Genomic DNA, 10,324 nt, shown 5'->3' on the forward strand with positions numbered 1-10,324 from the left:
TTTTTTTCGATTTTTTTTCTGCCTTCTGATACCAAAAAATAGTGACCGGCCTCTGTCGAAACTATTTCCCTATTTTCAATAAAGGTGTTCGCCAGAAAATTAATGGGTTTTACTTTCTTTGTGGTATTTTTTAAATGGAGAGTTTCCCACAGAAGACTGCTCGAGCAAACCTTTCTTAAAGATCCATCTGGGCAAAAGTTCACCGATGCTTCCATCCAAATATTACCTTTTAGCTACAAATAACTTGTGAGAAATCTGACTGTTTAAGCAGTGATTCGTATTATCAAAGGCAAAGTAAAAACTGCCAAGCGCACCGCAAGACAAAGATCCCTATTGAGGAAAGAGTCCCATAAGAAATCGCCTAAAACCTCGTGAATAGTGTATTTTCTAAAACCGAAACTTCTCTAAAATTGCTAGACATCAGCGGCAGTTAATTTCCGACCACAATCCTACATATCAGTGATAAGACAAAACCTTACGCAGTCCCACTATAAATTGGTTTATGTTTCTCTAGATGTTCTGCCTGAATTTTTTTTGGAATTTTCCGAATGGCTTTGCTCACTTTCCATATGTGCATATTTACGCAGCAGCTGCACAGCCACGAATTATTTTAGCAATTTTTGCTCATATTTACTGCATAGCTACGAGTATTATGAACGGTAATATATATGTATATAGGCAGGCTAAGGGTTGCCCTTAAAATGTCAATATCAATCAATTTTCTTCCTATATTTTTTCTTTTTTTAATTCTATTTTTTGCTTCTTGGTCACTTGGTAAAAAATTTTGCGCAATTTAATTGATAAACGTAATGATATATTACAATGTAGATATTAAATTAAAGAAGTTTAAGAAAGATAACTGCTGGAAATATTTTTGAGGAGGGTTGCCACCTATTTGAAAATTTTAACTCAGTCAAATTGATAAAATAAATGAAATATTGCAACGTGGGTATTAAACTTTAGAGTTTTAAGAAAGCTTACAGCCGAAAATATTTTTGATGAGGGTTGTTACTTGTTTGAAAATTTAACTAAATTTAATCGATAAAATAAATGACTTATTACAATATAGGTATCAAATTAAAGAGGTTTAAAAAAGATGACTGCTGGAAATATTTTTGAGGAGGGTTGCAATCTATTTGAACATTTTAACTCATATAATTGATAAAATAAATGAAATATTGCAATGTGGGTATTAATCTTTAGTGTTTTAAGAAAGCTTACAGCCGAATATATTTTTAAGGAGGGTTGTTACCTGTTGAAAATTTAACTAAATTTAATCGATAAAATAAATGACTTATAACAATATAGGAATCAAATTATTGAGGTCTAAAAAACATGTCTGCTGGAAATATTTTTGAGGGGGTTTGCAACCTATTTTAAAATTGTAACTCAGTTAAATTGATTAAATAAACGAAATATTGCAATGTGGGTATCAAACTAAATAGTTTTAAGAAGACTTACAGTCGAAAATATGTTTGTGGAGGTTTGCCACCTGTTTGAAAATTTAACTCAATTAAATTTATAAAATAAATGAAATGTTACAATATGGGTACCAAACGAAAGGTATTTGAGAAATCTTGATTTGCAAATATTCTAAATAGGTTTAAGCAATATGTAAAATAAATTGAAAATATTGAAATTATATGAAATATTGTAACTGGTTCGAAACGGTAAGTGATTGGGAAAGCTTTACTAGAGAATTTTTTTTAATGTTTCTACTTATCCAAATCCGGACAGTTTGAAAAAAGAGAATTTACGATATCTTATCAAACGAAGTGATAAGTTGGTATACAAATTACGCAATGGAAAAAAATTTATAAAAAGTAACGGATACAAATAAAGAAATTATAAAAAGCGTTACGAAAACATAAAAATATCCTGTGAAATGAAATAATCAAAACTTAAAATTTGTTGTCACCATTCCTTTACATTATAAAACAGTTAAATTTGAATTATAAGCAATTTCGTTCGGTCGCCATAGCGCCATAGGTCAAAACAAAGTGGAGCGGCGAGTGAAGCGAAGAGCTTTCATCGAGCAAAGCTTCAATTAAAAAAGTGTTTGTACGCTTTGCTCTTCCCAAACGCTCTCCCCATATATGTAATACTTCTATATTGGCAGTACGTTGAAAGTACATCCGCCAACATTAGAGTGCAGATATATAATGAGTGCAGTAACCGTCAATATTTTAGAAAATTAAATTTTAATTAAAGCCAAAAAAAAATTTTTTTAACTTTTGAACAAAAAAGTAAGGAAAAAGGAATCGTATTGCACGCGTCAGTATGTTATACTATTTACTTAAAAATGAGCCGTATCAGGGAAAACGGGCCGCCGGTTACCACAAAGCTCGCCCAAATTACGTTCAGGGGAAAATTTTTGGTTATTTAATTTTTCTATTTTTTTAATATTAGTAATTTAAAACGCTCCTGGAGTGACTTGACAGTGGTTTGTTTGTAATAGTTCACAAATATACATTTATACTAACACAAGCAAACATTTATTTCATTGCGGAATAAAAACACATTGTGATCTTCACGTATCTACGTTACTATCAAAATAGAAGTATTAGATATATGGCTCTCCCATTGAAACATATGCGTTTGAAATCGGCTTTGCTCGATGCTCTTTGCTCGCCGCTCCACTATGTTTTTGGCCTAAGTATATTGCGAGTAAAGAAACTTTAAATAACATCAGATAATATTATTATGATTATTACTATTGTGAACTCCTGTTATATGCCCAAACAAACATTCCCAAATTAAAGCGAATTCAGATGGGCATTTACGATCGCATGATGCAAGTGTTAAGATAATAAGAGCTGCAGAACTGAACCACTCTGGAACAATGTTTTACAAGTGCGTGTAATTTCTGGTGTATACCAATGACATCGATATCATCGGTAACAAAAACGTCGAAGTCTGTCCTGCCTTTTCCAAGTTGGGTAAAGAAGTAAAGCGATTGGGTTTGGTGATCAACGAAGACAAGACGAAGTATCTCCTGTCATCAAACAAAGAGTCAGAGCAGTCCCGCCTTGACACCCACATTACTGTTGCCAGTTGTAATATCGAGAAAGAAGAAATGTCGTTTACTTGGGAACCAGCATTAACATCATAATAATGTCAGTATGGAAATCCAATGCAGGATCACTCTAGCCAACAAATGCAACTTTGGACTGAATAGGCGATTCGGGAGTAAAGTTCTCTCTCGACGTACAAAAACCACACTCTATAAGTCACTCATCATGCCCATGCTGGTATATGGCGCAGAAGCTTAGACAATGACAACATTCGATGAGACGCTTCTTGAAGTATTGGAGATAAAGATCTTAAGGAAGATTTACAGGCCTCTGCGCGTTGGCGACGGGAGTACCGCAGACGATGGAACGATGAGTTGTATGAGCTTTACAACGAAATGGACATAGTGTAGCGAATGAAAATACAGCGGCTCCGCTGGCTTGGCCACGTCGTTCGAATGGGAAGCGACGTTCCAGTTCTGAAAGTATTAAACTCGCAATCTGCTGGTGGTAGCAGAGGAAGAGGGAGAGTCCAAGTGGATAAGAACTTGGCTTCACGGGGCATATCACATTGTCGTCAGTCGGCACAGAGAGAAACGAATGGCGTTCTTTGTCGACCTCGGCCAAAATGGCTTAGGCGTTTACAGCGCCAAATAAGATTGATTATTTATGGCAACGCTTCACATAAAATATATTTACCTTTATTTCTATACGTTTTTTATATATATATACATGTATACATGTACATACCACAGTTGTTGCGATTATTCGCATCCGCCTGAGCCCGTTGTCCTCGGTGCTGTAGGAGATCACCTTCCACGCGGAGGTATGGATACCCTCATTTTGGGCCTGGAGTAACGTCAACGCGTACTCGGCTGATTTATCAGTGCTCCTCGGAAGGAAGACCGTGATGTTGTGCACTGGCGGGATGTCATCGCCCCCTTTGGTGCACAACGCGGGTCCATTCCAACTTCCTAGACAGGGTACCTTCTTGGTTAGCCAGGTTGCTGTTCGCTCCTCCCTGCAATCAACAAGGAGCATACCCGAGCGGAAGGACACCCCGCAGAACGCCAGCGGATGCGATCACGATTTAAAAACCCCCTCCATAATGGCATCCTGGAGCTTCGTTAGGTCCTCCGAGCTCAGGGCAGCAGCAGGGTAGTCACAAGGCAGCACTGCCACGCGGATGCCCTTAAGGGCCTCCGAGTAGCTGGGCTGTTGAGTGGCCCCCTCCCACGCCTGTCCCTGGCCGGCAGTTCCGCCCAGGCTCCTGGACCTGGACCCCATCTGGAATGCTTGCTCCCGCTGACGCTTACTGGAAGGCAACTTCAGTGGCGTGATCTGGCTGCTGCTGCGCTTTGATGCTGTTGCTTCACCAGTACTTATACCTGTTGGTTACCCGATTCTCGCCAATCGGAGGGTACAGGTCTGTGATGCTGCTGTTTACTGCTTCTCTGCTTTCAGCAGGCGCTGGGCTATGCTGGTACTGCCGTTCACCGCTTCCCCGCTTTTCAGCGGGCGCGGGTCTATGCTGGTTCTTCTGTTTCCCGCGTCTCTGCTTTTCATCAGGCGCGGGTTTTTGTGCCTCTTTGTGTGGGTCGCTCTTCCGCCCATTGGCGGGTGCCGCCTTGTCGCCTTTGCGCCTGCGATCCTCGCGCTCACGATCTTCTCTATCGACGTCTGCTCGAACTCCTGCCATGACCCGAGCTTCCTCTGGGGTCTTCCCCTGCTCCAGGTAGCGAAGGTACCACTTGACACCAGAGCCGCCCAAACCAGCGCTGTGGTGGTCGTCAAGAGCGCCCGGCTAACCCGATAAGGGTAGTGGCGGAGGTCTGCACCGGCGCTGCTTCTTCGTTTGGGTCTGCCACCCAGCTTCCTCAGAGGCCGATGAACTGCTGGAGGACCTGCGGTGCCTTCCCAGCGACCCCTCGCGGTGCTTGCTGCCGTGATGGTGCCTTCCCTTTGAGTGACTCCTGCTCTTAGACCGGTTCCGGCTCCTCGAGCGACGCCGACTCTCTGAGTGGCGCCTGCTCTCGGGGTGGTGTCTGTTTTGCGACCGGTGCTAGTGCCCTGTTCCTCCTTAGGAGGTGGCAGTTCTTGGTCGCTGTTCGCAAAATGACCTTCGATATCCAATATGCATATCGAACTGAGAACGAACTCATAACCAATCTTAGTTTTCCAACGTTCATAGTGTATTGGAAATACACTCGAGATGGGTTCGGAAAAAAATAAAAACCATAGTAACAAGAGAGGAAGTGAAATCTAGCCATTTTCGAAGGGAAATATAAGACAATCACTCTCTCTTATTAAATTTTCGATTCGATAATGGGATGGATTTCAAATTCATAACGAAGGAAAAATACATTGGATAACGAAGGTTCCGTTTTGCTGGAAAATGGCATAGTTTTCGAATCGAATACTAATCTATTCCACATTAGTTATCGAAGGTGAGGATCGAAAAAGATATTGGCTTTCCAATCATTTTCGAATTGCTAACCAAGCCCGATGTTTATTGGGATATAATTTTAAAATGCCGGCAAACTTCAAAAAAAATCATGGCCCACAAATTGAGAGAACGGTTCTACCATGGTGGAATAAGAGAAGGTGATATCAGTATGAACTAGAGGTCTGCATCGGAAGATATTTGGCTTCACATTGAAGTTTTCTAGCGAATACGCTTCCTTCTCTTCCTCACTGAGAGCGCGGATAGTGAAGAGATAGTATAGTCGCTAAGCGTCGAGTAACTAAGTAAAGTACTCGACAGAAATATGTTCCGAAAAAGAGAGGAACATAAAAGAGGAGTACTACGTTGTGAAAATTCCGCAAGTAAAAGGTTCCTTCTTGAGAAGTTTTCAAGTATTTTAGCAAGATTTCATTTGAGAGCATAATTTATATATAAGAAATATGATTTGTCTCGTGCACATAAAATATATTTACCTTTATTTCTATACGTTTTTTATATATATACATCTATATATGTACATACCAGGGTTGTTGCGATTATTCGCATTCGCCTGAGCCCATTGTCCTCGGTGTTGTAGGAGATCACCTTCCACGCGGAGGTATGGATACCCTCATTCTGGGCCTGGAGTAACGTCAACGCGTACTCGGCTGATTTATCAGGGCTCCTCGGAAGGAAGACCGTGATGTTGTGCACTGGCGGGATGTCATCGCCCCCTTTGGTGCACAACGCGGGCCCATTCCAACTTCCTAGACAGGATACCTTCTTGGTTAGCCAGGTTGCTATTCGCTCCTCCCTGCAATCAACAAGGAGCATACCCGAGGGGAAGGACACCCCGCAGAACGCCAGCGGATGCGACCACGATTTAAAAACCCCCTCCATAATGGCATCCTGGAGCTTCGTTAGGTCCTCCGAGTTCAGGGCAGCAGCAGGGTAGTCACAAGGCAGCACTGCCACGCGGATGCCCTTAAGGGCCTCCGAGTAGCTGGGCTGCTGAGTGGCCCCCTCCCGCGCCTGTCCCTGGCCGGCAGTTCCGCCCAGCTGTTGCTTCACCAGTACTTATACCTGTTGGTTACCCGATTCTCGCCAATCGGAGGGTACAGGTCTGTGATGCTGCTGTTTACCGCTTCTCTGCTTTTCAGCAGGCGCGGGTCTATGCTGGTACTGCCGTTCACCGCTTCCCCGCTTTTCAGCGGGCGCGGGTCTATGCTGGTTCTTCTGTTTCCCGCGTCTCTGCTCCTCGACTCCTGCCATGACCCGAGCTTCCTCTGGGGTCTTCCCCTGCTCCAGGTAGCGAAGGTACCACTTGACACCAGAGCCGCCCAAACCAGCGCTGTGGTGGTCGTCAAGAGTGCCTGGCTAACCCGATAAGGGTAGTGGCATAGGTCTTCACCGGCGCTGCTTCTTCGTTTGGGTCTGCCACCCAGCTTCCTCAGAGGCCGATGAACTGCTGGAGGACCTGCGGAGCTTCCCAGCGACCCCTCGCGGTGCTTGCTGCCGTGATGGTGCCTTCCCTTTGAGTGACTCCTGCTCTTAGACCGGTTCCGGCTCCCCGAGCGACGCCGACTCTCTGAGTGGCGCCTGCTCTCGGGGTGGTGTCTGTTTTGCGACCGGTGCTAGTGCCCTGTTCCTCCTTAGGAGGTGGCAGTTCTTGGTCGCTGTTCGCAAAATGACCTTCGATATCCAATATGCATATCGAACTGAGAACGAACTCATAACCAATCTTAGTTTTCCAACGTTCATAGTGTATTGGAAATACACTCGAGATGGGTTCGGAAAAAATAATAAACCATAGTAACAAGAGAGGAAGTGAAATCTAGCCATTTTCGAAGGGAAATATAAGACAGTCACTCTCTCTAATTAAACTTTCGATTCGATAATGGGATGGATTTCGAATTCATAACGAAGGAAAAATACATTGAATTACGAAGGTTCCGTTTTGCTGGAGAATGGCCTAGTTTTCGAATCGAATACTAATCTATTCCACATTAGTTATCGAAGGTGAGGATCGAAAAAGTTATTGGTTTTCCAATCATTTTCGAATTGCTAACCAAGCCCGATGTTTATTGGGATATAATTTTAAAATGCCGGCAAACTTCAAAAAAAATCATGGCCCACAAATTGAGAGAACGGTTCTACCATGGTGGAATAAGAGAAGGTGATATCAGTATGAACTAGAGGTCGGCATCGGAAGAATTTCGCTTCGCCTGGAATTTCTACCAGGTGGAAACATTGCTAATTCAGCTCTTAAGCTGCCATTGAACATAATATGTCCTTTACCGCCGAATTGGTGTAAGGGACAAATAACAAATTATACAGGGGGAGGTTTTTTTTAATTATCTCTGTTAATAAGCAAAGAATTTGAACTAAATTTTGTACACGGTCCTAGTTGTGGTCTAAGTACATAACGCAACTAACTTCATTAGCTAAAATAAGTCGTAGTTGTGTTTTTTGTTACTTACATCAATTTCGCTGGCACACTCACCACCTGCTGCTGAAATTTTATGTTACTTACATCAAAATAATGATAAAGTTTTTTCACTTTTATTATTTATTTCATTAAAAGAACGTTACAGTATTTTTTATAAAATTAACAATAGTTCATTAAACGTAATTTAAGCATATCAGGGACCGTAAATAACAGTTGCTAACCAAAACTGAACCAAAAAACCGAAATTCACAAATTAACTTTTTTATGTATATTCATGTAACTTGGTGTTATTTAAAACCTAAAATGTATCTTCCTCGTCAGTTTCAGGTAACTCATCTGTAATTGTTGCGCTTTATTGCATATTTAAATACTCATTGTGAAACTGTTTTGGTATAGCGCCTTTTTCGCAAAGTTTTTTTAAATCGTTAAACTTTTTTAAAGAAATTTTCAAGGGCTTATCATACAGAGAAAGGGGTCCTTCGTTACTAATGGAAATATTGCGTTTGCGTTTGAATTGGCCCATTGAAGCTAGATTGTATTCTTTTATCTGTGAGTTATTGCAGTATCCATGCTTTAAAGTCATAAGAGAGGAATCCTTTTGGAGCATAGCAGATCGAAGAGAGTTAAATTCTATTTTGGTTGAGGTAGGAAACATAGTACGCGCAAAGTTTTTCCAGTCTTTCAAATCGGAATATTCCATTATTGTACACTCGTAATTTTTTGGGTTAGTTCTCGCATTGGAAATAACGGTATACCATTCGCTGGGAGCCCAAATATTTCTTTGGCGCGTAAATGACTCTATTGTACTATGAATAGAGTCGACTGGCATCATGGTATGGCCGGGTAACAGAAAGGTTATTTTTAGGCTTTTTATATTTGTACAGGATTTAAAAAAATAAACGAACATAGCAAGCATGGCTCTGTTTCGATTTTGTCCTGCACAACTGTCACAGTTAAGGCTAATAAAGGTATACGTTCCTTTTTTATCAAGGAGTTTTAAGTACTTAAAAATTACTGTGCAGGTCTCATTACATCCCCGTTTTCCGTCCTTTTCGCCCCACAAAAAGCAATAACCATTTCTTGTAACACTTTCATAAATGCTTTCATTGTAGTAGGCGTATTTTCTCGAGTAAAACAAATTTACACTTTTTGAATGGGGCGTATTAAGAACCTTTTGTAAATCAAAGCTCGCACATAAGAATGAAGAATCTGTTCGACCTTGCTTTTGGTCATTTAAAAATATTTGTTTTGACGTTTCTTTATCCTTAAGATGCTTTTGAAATTCTTCAGTTTGCCTTAAAAGAATCTTAGTTTCACTGTCCGAGTTCTTAAATTTTTCATATAAAGCACATTTATCTTTTTTGGGCATATGGAAGCCAATGTGAAAGTCGGTATTAAAAATTTTTCTAAACACTCTTAAAGATAACTTAGATGATTCCTTATTAATCTGACTTAAATGACTTAAATAATACTTATACAGAGTTGATATGTTTTTGAACTCTGATGGTAAATAAAGTTTACTGCTTTTATTACGACAGTAATGTGAAGGTACAGCAGGCAACTGGGTAATAAAAGATTTCAAAAGTGTTACTTTATTTTCATCAGACTTATTGTATGGTTTTAGGTTTTTGTTAGCTTCTTTGGTTGTTTGTATACACTGTTCGTTTTTTCTAGTATAGATTATCATGTTTTGAGATACATTGAGAGTGTGAAGCAAAAATTTTTGGCATACTTTTGCTTTTATATTATTAAAACTTATTGTGTACTCAAAACTCCACTTCCTTTTATTACTTTCGGATTTTCTTCTTTTAATACACTTACGTGTCGTACATGAAAGTATGCAGTCCCGCTGCCTTATTTTATTCCCCATACCCCAGAAGTGCTCGTTTATTGCAACACGATCTGATTCCGTAAATTTGTCTGCACATGAGTTTCCACAATTTTTATTCAAACAGGGGTTCGGTTTGACGCCATTGGATTTCCGACTCTTGTTTTGCGGTTTTTTTCGGATAACTTTTGACTTTTTAAAGCCCCTATTACCAACACACGTTTCATCATCAATGGAAATATTGGACTCACTTTCACTATAGGGGACGAGAGCGTGTATTTTTGCAAACTAAAGAAAACAACGATAAACTCATTTATTACTAAGCCATAAATAGAAAGGTATAATTTTTCCTATTGCATGCAGCCAAAATAATTACCTCTGGCTCAAAAGCTTCCATTATTCGCACAAAAAACTATTTATTATGTTATTTTATATGTAACTTATCTCCGTGAAGCGCATTTAGTTTATTAGAATTAAATATTTTTTGCTACAAGCAAAAAAGCACACTAGATATTTTTGATGCAAGTAACAATGTGCGGTCATGGAAAAAATATAAACAAAGTGTATTGCGCATTTACACCAAAATTGTTTCT

This window comes from Rhagoletis pomonella, unplaced genomic scaffold, assembly GCF_013731165.1.
Source record: "Rhagoletis pomonella isolate Grant_MI unplaced genomic scaffold, Rhpom_1.0 Rhpom_scaffold_00003, whole genome shotgun sequence".
In the NCBI taxonomy this organism is placed as follows: Eukaryota; Metazoa; Arthropoda; class Insecta; order Diptera; family Tephritidae; genus Rhagoletis; species Rhagoletis pomonella.